Genomic DNA, 14,921 nt, shown 5'->3' on the forward strand with positions numbered 1-14,921 from the left:
CCAGGAGTCTAGGCAAACAGCCTGGTCGAGGACCCTTCCTATAATGACAGACCAGGCTGTTTGCCTAGATCCTGGACACTTAGCTGGGGTTGTGGGGTGGGGGGGCTTGGTCACAACCAAATCCCGCTAAGCTTTGTGGCTCAGTGACCTCGTGTGTAAGTTGTTGGGTGCCCGTGGGCAAGTCACTTTAGCTCTCTGTTCCTCGTTTCCTCATCTGCTCAGTGGGGGTCGTATTGCCCACCTCCTCTCTTTGCTTCCATTAAGCACCCGGCGCAGAGCCTGGAACCTGGTAAGCTGTTATGACAACAATTAGCCTCATCGTCCACAAAGCAACCATAGAGGGTGGTGGAGGGGCTGGCGAGCAGAGGTGTGTGTGTGTGTGTGTGTGTGTGTGTATGTGACCCACGCCTCTGCTCTGGGGATTCTGAGGCCGAGGGCAGACGACGGAGGTGCCCACAGTCTCCTGCCTCGCTGAGCCCTCCAGCCAGGAGCCCTTTCTCCCCGCACAGGCTGCCTCCTGCAGTCGCTGTCCTTTGGGCTGGCCGCCTGTCCCGACGCTGGCAAGGGCAAGGAGGAGGCCCAGCCAGGGGGCCCTGGCCCTGGGCGGCTCGCCCAAAGCCAGCCAAGGACTCTTTGTCCTGGGAGGGGCTCAGTCCCTGGCTGCGGCCGCTCCTCCTGGGAGGGGCTGGAGGGGCCCCTCTCGTCTCTCAGCCCAGAGGGGGCACAACCTCGAAGACCCCCGGTCCCCTCAGGGCTGCTTCCTGCTCTTGTTTGTCCCCGAAACCTGAGAAAGTGAGCCCAGTCCTGGGGAAAGAGGGCTCCAGCTGGGGGCCTGGTCTCCTTGACCGGGGTGACTTCTGGTTGGGGATGGGGCGAGGGGTTGTCTGTGCTCTTGAAGATTCTCTCCCCATGCCACCCTCCCACTCAGGCCACGGCCCGTTTTCCAGACTCTTCTTTTCCCACACTCTTTCCTCATGCTCCCCACACACCCAGTTCTTCTTAAAGGGGCTCTAAGAAGAACCAATTTTCTATGAACAGAACAATGCCCTATTAATCTTCCGGGGGATTTGAACTTGGCAACATTTCAGCCTTTGATTTAAATATCATTTTGGTAATGGGGGAATAAAAAGAAGGCTGACTCTTGGACAACACTGGGTTTCCAATACCTTCTGAGCAGGAGACAATTTCAAATATAAAATTAAATCCAACTCCCTCCTCCCTCCTTCCCTCCCTCCCTCTCTCCCTCCCTCTTGCTTTCACTCACACAAAAGCTCACTTCCCACATACTTCATGGGGATATTTCAAGTTAAAGTTTTGTTTACCTTATAGAAAAGTTAATTAGTTCCTTTTGATCTCACAGGGAAAACCACACAGGAAATTTTTCTTCAGAAAGTGTATACACGAAGGCATGCTTTTCCCTCATAACCAGAGATATTCATTAAAACAATTCGTTTCGATTTTTAATTTAAAGAAAACATTTTACATTTTCCCTATTTATTATTAAGAAAGTCGTTGTCCCCAGGGCAGAACGTAAACGGGGTCGGCTGTGGTGCTTTTAGCTGTGTAAGCAGCCAGCGTTGGGCAGTTTATAGCTGCCCCTAGTTTGTTTTTCTACTTTGGATAACAAGAGACTTCTGCAGAGAAGCAAACCTTCAAACATGCCAAATTTCAGTCGCCAAAATATTAAAAATCCAGGGTTTTGGAGATTGAGACTGTATGGTTTAAATAAAGATATTTAAGTTCCGAAATATAAATATTCAAGATCCTGAAAAAACATATCATTGCATTAAAATCTGAAACAGGCAGTGGGTGAATCGAGGGGAGAAAATGTTTACTTTTTTGAGGTTTATCTAATGAAAGATAATAAATAGTACATCACGCTCTTTTTTTTTTTTTTTTTTTTTTAACCCCTAGAGATATTTCAGCAATACCTGGATTTGTACAGTAAGCTGCTTAGCAAAAGTCTAGAAAGAGAAACGCTTGGATTTTGAAAATGCGATTTTCAATCTTAAGCCCATTTTCCACATCTTGTATTGTTACGGGATAAGGGATGCCGAGGACTCTGCAGATTGTGGAATTCATTTCCAGCACAGACCAAGCGAAAAAGGAATAGTATGGCTTCCTCGAGGTTGAAAGAACAAATGAAAAGATACTGCTGTCGGACCAGCCAGAGGCTGTGGTCCCCGTGACTGCAAGGAGGAAAAAAAAAAAATCTCATCTATAGATATGGTATGGACCAAAAGCCCGGGGAAGAGATGTTTTTACAAAAGAAAAACCACAAAAACGTAACAGCTCTGAAGAGTGGTGTTGACATCAGTATATAATTTTGAGGATATTTTTGGGTGTGTATCCCTTTCCTGCCCCTGACACAAATATTTGGAGATTGGGACTGTCATTGTTGATAAAAATTAAACGGATGCTGCATACAAAAGATATATAAAAACCATGTTAACATATGGGGCGATTTTGATGATGTTCCGTACGGCGAAAGTATAAGAATCTGATGACATTTTATCGTCATCAATCTGCATTTTCATCTGCACCAACCATTGCCTTTAAAAACAGGACTCTTAATAAAGATTTCTTTATCAAAGATTTTCACTTGGAGATACATTTTCTGGTTTAAATACAGCCCGCTCTTCTCTTTTATTTTATTTTAGTTTTTGTAAGTGGTGAAGGTGTGTGACGGTCCATTTGTGAAGTTAGAAAATTACGCATCTGTTTTGAAGAGGGGTTTAAAAACGCTGTAGGAACAGATTACTGACAACAGCAGCCCCAGGGAAGTGAGTTATTAATGCGAGTTTCCAAAGTCTTTCTGTTCAAATGCAGAGTCCAAAAACCTTTTAAAAATTGCCCTTCTCCAGCACAATTACGTCCACTTCCTCCTTCAGATACCTTTGATATTTTCTTTTGAAGAAATATTTATGCTTTTTTCGAGTTGGAAATTTTCTCTTCTTTTTTTATCCCCCCTTTTCTTTCTTCCTTGAGGACAATGGTTTAATGTAACGTTCAAGGGGGAAGACAGACTCATTTAACAAAAGGGCTGGAAACAGAAGCTTCAGATAAATACCCAATTCCCTCCCTGGATTTGCCAAATAACAACTAAAAATCAAATACTTCCCAGAAGACCATTGATGGGATTCCTCCCAAATAAATATGCATCTATTCCTATTCTCATCAAAACAAATTATATTCTCTGTGGCTAGGAATTTTGGAGACTGGGGGCCCCCATTCTTCTAATGCCCTCCATTGGGAATCTTGAGATTTCACTATATATATATATATATATATATATATATATATACATATTTATATATATATACACATATATACACATATTTATATATGTGTGTGTGTATATATAAATATAAATATATATCTGTACATATACACATATATGTGTGTGTGTGTATACACACACACACACACACACACACACACATCTATAAAATTTTCCTTTCCATGAATTCCCATAAAGTTCACATACTTTCTCTAGGGGAGCATGGGCTGGGAGAGAATCAGGGCCCCGGGTCGACACTTCATTGGCCTGAATGCAAGAGGAGAAGGAGTGAAGAGAGCTGAGAGAAAAACACGATCCTTACAGGAGAACACGTTGGCAGAGTGATAAAAAGAACAAGACAAGTAAATATTTTCCTAGCGCGCTTCCAAGGTAAAACCAGCGAAGCCACCCAGTTTAAAGAAAGGGAAAACAAAATTCGTCCCTACCTTTGTCAGATGCAAAGTAATGGGGGACTTGTTTCCAGAGTGGTTAGGACCTACTCAGAGCCTCTTACCTTAAATCTATACATTTTGAGCAAAACCAGCTTGGAGCAATTCTTTCCAAACAACCCCAAATGTTAACCATTCCATTCCAGATCAGGTTTCTCTTCAGCCTGGACGGTGATATCAGTTGGATTTTCTTTTCTTTTCTTTTTTTTTTTTTTTAATATGTATTCTTATGTTTCCAATCCTCAAACATACTTTTTTCATCTTTGTTAACGCTCCTCTCGCCGCTGGATGGGATGGGAGTCGTCAGGAGTCCTTCTCTTTGGGACAACCGGCCTCCCACTTGATCATTTTAAGTCTGAATGATTTGTTGTGGTCAGTGAGCGGGGGCTTTCTCTCTCTCTCCTCTAATATTGTCGTAGATACGTAAAGTTTACTGCGTGTTGTAAATATGTCAGCTTTTGCCAGGGACTTGGCTAATAAAGAAATTCGAGGTATTATTGATGGAAAAGATAATGTTTTCAATAAGACTTGCCGGGGCTGAAGTCGGAGGCATTCCACACCCAGCAAAGCTCAGGCGTTTGAAACGCCGACCCGTCTGACCGCGGGCGCTGTGCTGGGCCTGCCGGCTTCGCTGCGGCCCCGAGACTCTGGTTCTCAGCACCGTTGGAAACGCCTGACTGCTTTTAAGAGCTCTGTCCTTTTTTTTTTTTTAAATGGCCTTCCCGACCGTCAGCAATAAACAGGTTTATCAGAGAACCACAAGAGACCCCTTTCCCACTCTGGTCCCCTTTGGCTTTCTGAGCTCACCCCCATGGATAGGAGACATAAAGAAATCCAAACTTTTACATTGGAATCCCCCTTTTTCATTCTAAACGGCAACTTCGGAGTGCAAATTGGAATCGTGTTTCTTTCTCCCTTCGTTCATCTGCAGATTATTCTTCTGCCTTCCTCCCTTACAAAGAAAAAAAAAAAAAAAGAAGTCGCAGGAAAACTTGGTCTCGGTCCGCCACGCGGCCCTGGTCTCTTGGTCGCAGCGGCCCGCTCTTGGATTTTTGTCACATCACCCACATGACAGCTTCATCTGGTGCTAATGTGGCCGTCACATGGGTTGGCCCTCAGAATTCCATGCTCATTTACCATTAATCAAATGCATCATTATGAATTGTGTATGCATTTTAGAGCAGACCCGAGCCCCGGCTCGATAGGGAAGTGCTTTTTTTTTTTTTTTCATTCATGTTCGGCAACAAAACTCACATCTGCTGTGAAGATTAATGGCAAGGCCAAAGCGACATTCTTTGTGTTTGCCTCGCGCAGAAATCCACAGCCCTAAATTACAGGTTGGTAAGCTTCGTCCAGGTAGCGTTCATTTTTCCAGATGATGATGATTATTGCTCACGGGCCACTCTAATCACCCCCAGCAAACCGAAGCCGCTAGGAGAGGCCAGACAAAGCTGTCTCGGAGCACTGTGTCAGCTTCCAGGGGCCTGGGTGCCTCCCGTAGACTGGGGGGATTTTAGTCTTAAATTGCATTTTGGTCAAAATGGGGACTGGCCCTTCTAATTTTGAAGAATTCGAAGTATTTGCAGCCTGAGCCTGGCTGGGTGGGGGTGGGGACTCGGGACGGTGTTACAGCCGGCAGCACTTGTGGACTGTGCTGTCCTGGGACTCATTCACCAGTTAGGGCTCTGTGGGAGCATTCTGAGTTCCGGAACCTTCCTTGGAGGGCCTGTCTCCTATCGCTTGATGGGGACATGGAGACTCATGGGTGTATAAGGAGGTTTTCACTGGGAGTTTCCAGTGATCAAAGTCTTTCCCGAGGACGGGGACCGTGTTTCAGGTAAAAAACCCTTTCCTGAGCTGTCACAATAGTTCCAGGAGATGGAACCTGGTGCCTGAGACTGGACCCCGGCCCTGACCCCTTCTCTCCCTGCTAGGCTGGGGAGACAGATCTGACTTGAGGTCAGCTCACATTTTGATGTCTAATTGCCAGCAAGCCAGAGCACAGATCAGGGACACACAGAGAGCTTGGTCTCCAGGAGCGAGAGAGGTGGGGTGCAGGGGGCTGTGCTGCTGCTTTATTTTGTGGCATTTTCTTTTCCCTCCAAGCAGACAGCTGGGCCTGGATTTTGACTTGGTTACCCCCCCTAGGGGCATAGGGACACACCTGCCCCCCGGAAAGGTCTCTGTTGGGAGGCTTTCCGGGGCGGGGCGGGGCGGGGCTGGGGCTCATGATATTAGCGAAGCCTGTTAAAAATAAACACCTTCTTAGAATGTGCTGCTCGTGGTCCGCCCGAGCGCTTGGCTGGGGAGGCAACAGGAGAGGCTGAGACCCTTGAACTGCTTAGTGGGCTCCATGCCGGGGTGCTGGATTCTCTCATGTGGCCTCCTGGGCATGTTTTGGGGACTGTCCTCCCTTAGAAGCCTCTGTTCCGACCTGGAAGGTCTGGGCCACCTCCCTGTAGGGGAGTTCAGAGGCACTGGAGCACAGATTTTCAACCCGTCTTCCTTCCTTCTTCTGGTTAGGGATGGGGTGTGTGTGTGTGTGTGTGTGTGTGTGTGTGTGTGTGCATAAGTTGGTGCCGGATAGCAATCAATGGGCACCAGCTGAGTGGCTGGTAGTGGCTGCCAGGGGAGGGTTCAGTGGCGGGAGAGATGGGGCATATGCATGGGGGAGTGTGTGAGCGTGTGTATGAGAGTTGGGGGCTTACCCGTGGTCCCCAGGCCAAGCCCCAGGCTCCATTTTTGTCCTGTACTGACGTCACCTCAGCCTGCAATCGGGAATGGACAGCTTGAGGCTGGCAGGTGTGACCTCAGAGGGAAGGACAGCTGGGGATGGCAGGTGCTGGTTTCCCTCCCACTCCCATGACCTTTAGGGCCTAGAATGAGGCAGCAGTGTCCAGGCGCTGAGCCCAGGCTTCCGAAGAACTCCGAAGAGCCCTGTGGGACAGGGCTTTGGGGGTGCTTTAGCTGCTCTAGCCGGGTGTGTGGCTTAGTCTCAGAATGACCGGGGACTTCACCAAAGAGGCAGAGCCCACTGCATGGCCACCACTTCTCGGGGACCCTCTTCCGAGCGCTATTCAATCCTACAATAGCCCTAAGGAGCAGGACTGTGGTGCTCAGAATGGTTGCTAATCCATTTAAGGTCACCCAGAACCCAGGCTTTCGACGTCTGAACCTTGAGCCCAACCTGTGTGCATGGCGCCCCAAAATGTCATTAAATCTGAAAAAATGCAGGGCCTCAAGCTTCTGAAATAGATCTTCTCCAAGATTTAAGGAACAGTCTAATTGAAATACTCCCAAAAATGCAGCGGTCTGGTCCCACTTTGAGCAGCTCTCTTGGGCTTTCAGGGAAATAGCTCTGGTTCCACCGACATTTGGTTTTTAAAAAAATTGGAATTTGGGTCACTTTGGTTTGAGGCTCTGCTCGTCAACGTGGCTGCTCTGGCTTTATATCTGCTACCTGGTTTGGTTCAAGGACAGAGAAGCGTTTCTGTTTATAAAGCACGTGCAGGCGCAGTTGCCCCCTGGGGGGGATATCCTTTCTCTCTGCTTCTGCTCCTTTCCGGGGAAGCTGGAAAGTCCGGTCTTCTCCCTCCCTGGGCTGGTCGTTGAAATGGGCCTGGGCCAGGACACTGCCTGCTCGAGAACTGCCGCTGGCAAGTGGAGGTGACACGGAAACGGATATTATTTGATGGATATTATCTGGTGTGGAGAGACTCTCACTAGTTCACTAAGCTTGAGAATTTAAACTCATTTTTAATTACAAAAGTAACGCACATACATGGTAACAAAAGAACTCTGCAGAAGTATTTCTGAAGTCCGTGAAATGGATTAATATTTATACAACGCTTAGAAGAACGGTGCCTGGCACGTCGTAGGCACTTTGCAAGTGCTCATTAAATATAGGTGACATTCGAAGTCACTTTCTCTCCCATTCTAGATCTGCGGTCTCCCTTTCTGGAAGCAACCACGGGGTGGTTTCTTGCATATTCTTCCAGAAATTCGGTGTGCTCGGGTAAGCCTGTGGGCACCCACGACCATTTTACACGCTGTCAAGTGAAAAAAGTAGGTGACAACGCAGCTTCGAACAGTATGATCCCATTTGCAAAGCAAACAGACAAACGTGCCCAGAAAGTAACCTGGAATCATGTATGTCCACGTAGTAAGAGCAGTTATCTCTGAAAGGCGGGATCGTGAGTGGATTTTCTTTTTCTTTTCATCTCCTTCCGCTCACACTGTTTATAATTCTAAAAACGAATGAAAGGGGAGCGTGCATACGTAAGTGAGGGAGTGAGTACGCGGACCGTGGTCCTCTCGCGTCAGTGCGTTCTGAGAGGGCTCACGTCCTGGCCGGGCCCGGGACTCCCATCACGGGGGCTGCACAGACTCCCTCCCATTTGCTCCCTGGGACCTGCTTGTGGCTGATCTGAATTTGGCTCTGCGGGGTGGCTCCAGGACTCCTCGCGGGCCCCCTGGACGGGTGATCCAACCAGGATAAAGTTTCCAGGGCTATGCTCCACACACTTCCCAGCTTTCCCCATTGTTTCTTCGGCTCCCTCCATAGCCCTCCACCAAAGTGGGGAAGAAAACCGCTTCCCTCTGCGGGCCACGGCCTGAAGGGTGGGCCTGACCTCCCCAGAGGGGAATGAGGGCAAGACCCATTTGAAGTCAATCTGCTTACGTGTCAATTCTGAGAGCCTGAGTCCCGAGGCCTGGGGTACTTAGGACCTGTCAGGGGGCCCCTCTGCGTGTGCTTATGGGATGTGAGAAGGCGCGCCAGCCCGGCTCTCCAGCTTTCCGGCCTGGCTTATTTGAAGCCCAGTCCGATTTCTGCAGTGACCAGGGAAGCAGGTGTCCTGGGGGTGGGTCCTGACTGTTTCTGCCTCTGACTATAGTTCTGGAGTCAAGTAGACCCGGGCCATGAGCTATGCACTGCTGTTTACCGGCCGTGGGACCTGGGGCAGGTCAGGGTGTCTTCCTGACCCTCGGGTTCCTCATCTCTAAAATGGGGGCACTAATGGCACCTTCCTCATGGTGGGAGCGTACCTTCACTCTCAACTCATGCCTTCAGTACAGATTTGTCTGAGGGCCTCCTGGGGCCAAGGCCCTTACCTGACCCGGTGAGGCCTCCAGACATACAAACCGCTGTCAAGGACACCAGCTCAAACAAGAGACATGCTTTCCAGTGGTAAAGGCCTGGGGAGAGCTGGGGAGGCTTCTCGAAGGGTGGACAGGAGCTCTGGCATGGTAGGGCTTGTAGTCGGGGAGGAGCGCTTAGGAGTGTCCCCAGCCCTTCCAAGGATAGGACTTCACATATTTCTCACAATGGCCTTAGAATCTGTCTTTGGCTGAGAGGATGTTAGATTAAATTTTATCTTTCAGCCACGTGGAGCTGGATATTATATGCCAGAAAATAGTGAATAACACTCAGAGTCCCATCTGTCCTGCCCGCTCGGCTCTCGTCCTGGGGAGCTGGTTGCCCGTGTAGCTGCGAGGCAGGGAGACCTCGAAAGCCACCCCAATGCCAGCGTTCCCCAGGAGACCTCCCTTCCACTCCTCCGTCGCTGCTGTCCACAGGGCTGGAAAGGACAAGATCTCTGGACAGAGCATCCTTCAACCCTGACTCTGCCACCTGCATGCTGGAGACCTTGGGCAAGCCTCAGTGTCCTCATCAGAAAAATGGGCACAACGGCAGTGCCCACCTTGCCAAGCTGCTGTGAGCATTCCAGATGGTACAATGCACCTACATAATGCCTAGCACATGCTGGGATGTCTGAGGCAGGGCTGGGTCCTCTGCCAGGGGGGCCCAGTGTCTGGACTCAAGACATTCTTCTCCTTATTACAAAGCCGCACACCAGGACCCAGCTCATCTGGGGCCCACGTGAACCCTGGGGCTCAGAGATATTTCATCCCTCGATTTGGCTTTCGTCTTCCTGACCCTGGCTGAATGTCCCCACCCACCTGCCACCCTGCCAGACCCCCATCGAGCAGAGAAATTGGTGAGCTGGCAGGGCCCAGGGGGAAGGAAGCTGCAAGGGAGAGGCCAAGGAGAAGGGACGTACCCCAGATGCTGTGCCGGGATCTTCTGGGGGCCAGGGCCGACCCCAAAGCCTGCCCTGGTGCTCTCCTTCCCCCAGCACTTCCCAAATCAAGAAGGCAAAGAGGGGTTTGGCTTTATTTTCCTCCCTCCTCTCATCTGTAAAATTGAGACATTACAGTTCCAAAATGGGCTTCGAGCCTGTAGAAATTAATCCGGTCTGGCAGGAGGGCTGCAAATAAACATATTGTTTCGATTGGTGTTGACATTTGGATTGTGAGAAGTTTGAAAATGTAACTGTAGTTGGGATTTTCCAGCCCATCCAAGTTCTTCCGTGGAGGGGCTCAACGCGCCTCGACGGGTGGCTGGGTGAGTGCCCTCTTTCGACCCGTGTCGGGCGCCGGCGGGGGCGAACAGGTCCGGGCTCCGAGCCTGTGCCACAGGGGACCACCTGGGCTCTTGTGTAGGGTAGGCGCTTCGGGATGCAGAGTCTCTGTGGCAGTGGGGACAGCCAACCACACCGGGAGTGACCCACAAGACTTGAGCACCTACTGTGCGCTGGCACCTGCTAGCGTGAGCTCATTTCCTCCAGGGCTGCCATGTAGTATTATCCCCATTTACAGACGGGGGTCTCTGAGGCACTGAGCAGTTAAACCACACAGGAAAAAAGTGAAGTCTCGAACTCGGCCCGTTCTGACTCCCGATGTGGAAGTGGGTGTCGTTCCCCTCCCCTCACTGCACTGGAGCTCATCCTTCAGTAGCCTTTTAGCCCCCTGTGCCTCCCTTCCCACTCAGCTCTGGCCTTCCCACTCAGACCCAGCAGGGAAGCAGCCTGGTTCCCCTTGCAAGAGGACAGCCCTGAGAAAGCCCCCTACTCGGGGCACAGGGACACGCAGCTGTCAACCATGGACTCAGGCTGCTGGCCAGATGTAGGCACTGCATTTTGGGGAAAGGCTTGATGATTTCGGCACCTGGTGATTTCCGTGTGCCCCAGGCCTCGTCTCCCTGCCTCCTAGCTTCTGCAATGCAAAGACCCTTCTGTCTCCCTTCCACCGCTCTGTGCCTGTCCCCGCAGAGCAGGACATGGCCGGGAAAGCTCACCATCGGGAGCCTCCCGGGGGCCTGTAGTGCTGACTGGCCAGTCCCCGCCACTTCTTAAGTCCAGGCCCTCTCCTGCCTCCTCAGGGACTATTTGCCCAGGTACGGATGGCAGACCAGATGTGGCAAAAGTCCTCAAGGGTGGGGCCTCGATGCCACCTGGGATGAAGGTTCTTGGTACCCACAACTCCGCCTCCGTTCCCTTTGCTGCCTGGGATGACAGGGAGTGGGGCTGCAAGATGGTGGCCCAGGCCCAGCCCCATCCCCTGGGCTCCATGGTGAGGTGAGCCCATGCCTGGCCAGGAAGACCCCTCCTCAGGGACAGCCCTCCTTGCTGACTTCTCTGCTCCCTCCCTCCCTTCCCTGGCGGTGGGCGGGGAGGGGGGGGACTCCTAGAGGAAGGACCCACCTCATTTGTTCCCACAGACAAGGGAAATCTCTACCACAGACCCTCAAGGCTAAGAGAGGCCTTGTCTTTGTGCCTTGCCACACCGGGGCTCCCTTCTCTCTGGCCCTGCCCCCCAGTCCCCATTTGGTCTGAGTCCTCAGTACCCTTCTTCTGACGTTCAAAAGTTCGAAACCATGACCGGAAGTTTGGGGACATGGGGTTTGGCCTGACACTGTTCTGGGCACTGGTGTTCAGGCTTGGCTCTGTCTGGATGTTTCTGTCTGTTGGCCAGCTTTGCCTTCGGTAATTGTGAGCCTTCGACTGGGTTTGAGTTTCTGGAAACCGGGAAGGTTTGTGTTCATTTCAAGGTTCAGAAAATCACTGTGGTTTTGGGTCACGGTTAGGTTTGATTTGCGTGCTTGATGGCAGGGGTGGCCCGGGGGCTCTGAGCTAGGCCTAAGCAGGGTCCCCAGGGTCTGAGCGACAGACACTTGGGCTATCCTCTGGGAGGGGCTGGTCCTGGGCCAAGCCCACAGGGCAAGTGGCTGAGGCTGAAGGGAGGGGCATGGCTCTGGGGAAGTGGAGACAGAGAATTCACTTTCCCTTCAAACCTCTTATCGCAGAGCAGGCCTGGATGTGATTTTCGGGGACACAGGAGAGGCGGTCTGGAGGGAAAGCAGGACGCGCAGCCAGGCAGGGAGCGGGATGGCCCGGGCGCTGTGGGGTGACTCTGCAGCAGGTGTCTGCGCGAGGCCTGCGTCTGTCCCCGCCCGCTGGGTGACTCGGGGCCGCTCTTCAACCTCTCTGAACTCCTTTCCTCATGCCTCTTCCTACAGCGGTTTTGAGATTAAAGAGGGTATTTGTAGAAACTCACAGAGAAGGTCAGAATATACGAGTCCTTGTGAGCTCTACAAAGACAGGGCTATGCCTCATTAATCGTGTTCTTCCCAAGTGAGCAGAGTGCTTGGCCCTCTGCTCATTCAATGAGCCCTTCTCGAAGCCAGATGGGAACTGGCCTCTCGGTTATTACTGTCAGTTTTAACAGCAAGTCTGTTCCCCCGATTGGTGGCCGGAGCTGGAGTCCTGAGCTGCCCTGACGTGCTCTGGAAGGAGCCCTTCTCTCTGCGCACAGCGGTCTTCCTGCAACGGACGCTAGCCTTTGGTCACCTCCCAAGGGGTTCCGCGTTCTCGCCAAGGGCTGTCACCTCCTGCCTCCGAACTGACTCAATCCATTTCCATCCTCCAAGGCCTGGAAGAGTCCTTCTTTGCTAGTCACAAAGAGTTCCCACAGTGTGTGGGTTTTCAAGTTTTGGATCAGTGTGCTGGAGGTTGAGGCCCTTGGTAGAGCGCCCACATGTCCCGGGTTTCCAGCTCTGCTTTAAAATCTTCAGGGTCATTGTTCCTGCGAGCGTCAGCCTCACAGCCTTGAATTTTGGGCTGTGAATAGTAATACTGGCCTCCACTTACTGATTTTCTTGTTCTGGGCCTTTACGTAATCTCCCCGATGCCCCGGGAGGTGGCATGCTAACACTATTCCCATCTGATAGACAAGGAAACTGAGGCTCAGAGAGGTCACGTAACACACTTAAGTTCACACAGCCTGTCGTGGCAGAGCTGGGACACAAAGCCAGGTCTCTGCACGCCCTCCCTCCACCCCGGTAAACTGTCTTTTCTGCCCCAAACATAGTGCACAGATGGGAATGAAGGAGAGCTGGTGGCCAGAAGACCCCTCAGCCTCTGACTCGGTCTGTGAACCCAAATCTCCAGGGAGCCCTTCCCCATCTGGAACAGGGAGGGTGAGGACCACCCTCGGCCCCCCAAGCCAACAACCCATCTCCAGCGTTGGAAGACGTAAATGGCTGGCTGCTTTGGCAGGCTGGGCCGTCACAGCTTGTTCGGAAGGTGCAACTGGTCACCAAAGGTGAACTGTCAGGACCAGCACCGCCCGGGACGGCGTCGGACGCCTCCTGCCCGCCACCCTGCACCGATTACTTGCCGCCGCCCCTCTCAGTCCTCCAGTCTGTTCTGCCACCCAAACCACGAGCCTCAGGACGACAGCCACGCGCCCTCCTCCCACCCCCCCCACCTTCCTTCTCCTGGCCCGGCCTCGGTCAATGCCCCAGTGTTTGGCCGCGTCGCCCACGTCAGGGTTACTTTGCCTTCTTCAAGTCGGATCTGCAGCTACCCACCCCTGGGGGCCTGGCAGGCCTCGGGCTTCCCTGGGCTCGAGCACAGCAGGCCTTCTGTGGCTGCTTTGCAGAGGCCCGGCCCTCTTTGAAGATGATGAACATTTGACGAGAGAGTCACGTTTGCACACGGAAGGACACAATTTAACTTGTCGAAAAACATTTGGGTTTCCTTTCACCGGGTTGGGTGGGAGTAAATGATGCAGGAAGACTTCTGTCCCCTTTCTCCACGCTGTTCTAGATTTCTTCTCCAGCTTCCCTTTCCCTTTGCCCAGCCAGCCACCCACTTAGCAGAGCTGAGGTGTCCCCCGCAAGTCCACCGTCAAGCAGCTCTTGAAATGTGCCTGTGCCTCTCTGTTCCAGGCTCCATCGGCCTCTCTTACTGAAATGAGCCTCGCGCCTGGTCTCTGGGTTTCCGCTGCTGCCCACCTGGGACCCTCACAGGATGACTTGGATGAACGCCAGTCTAATCCTGTTGGCCTGAGTTACCTCACGGACCATGTCCCCCTCCACCCCCTCCATCTTCTGCTCTGGCCATGCTGGTCTCCTTCTGGGCAGGTTTCTGGCTCAGCACCTTTGTAAGCACTGTTCCTTCTGCCTGGATGGAATGATCTTCCCGCAAAACCCCACGAGGAGCCCTCATCTCCTCTCGGTTTTCCAGAGGTCACCTTCTCAATGAGACCTTGTCTGTCTACCTCACTTCCCATAGCAGCTCCCCCCTCAACATTCCCCATTCCCCCGGTACCTCCAAGCTTGATTTTTCTCCATCACACTGATCTGACCAGAGGTGGGTTTTCCATGATGCCGATAATGCTTATACTTTAGAGGCCCGCACTAGAGGTTCCAAGGCCCTGACCAAAATTGATAATTATAATTCTTTTTTAAAAAAAGATTTCATTTATTTACTTGAGAGAGAGAGAGAGAGAGAGAGATTGATCATGAGCTGGGGAGAGGGAGGAGACTCCTCGCTGAGCAGGGAGCCCAACTGGGAACCCCATCTTGGGACCCTGGGATCATGATCTGAGCCAAAGGCAGATGCTTAACCGACTGAGCCACCCAGGTGCCCCGATATTTATAATTCTTTCTTCTTTCTTCTTAAGTAGTCTATCCTTCCCCCCCAAACTGATAAGCTTCAGGCCCCATAAAAGCCCAGATCTGCCTGCCCCTTACCTGTTTTAATGTTTTTATTATGTCTCTCCCTTTGCCATTAAAACATAAACTCCACAAGGGCAGAATTTTTTGTCTTAAAAAATTTTTTTAACTGTTTTATCTCCAGACCCAGAACAGTGGCCACACACAGTAGGAGCTCCAGAAACGTCTCTGTACGTATGCATGTCAGCCCAGGTACATACTCCACTCAGGGCGTCAGGTTTCTTTTAGGATTAAGACCAGCCTCCTAACACACTCTCAAGGCTCTGCCCTCTGTCTGCTCCCAGATGTGCTAAGATTCAGCCTCAGGGCCTTTGCACAGGCTGCTTCCTCT

This window comes from Ursus arctos, unplaced genomic scaffold (genome assembly GCF_023065955.2).
Source record: "Ursus arctos isolate Adak ecotype North America unplaced genomic scaffold, UrsArc2.0 scaffold_23, whole genome shotgun sequence".
NCBI lineage: Eukaryota > Metazoa > Chordata > Mammalia > Carnivora > Ursidae > Ursus > Ursus arctos.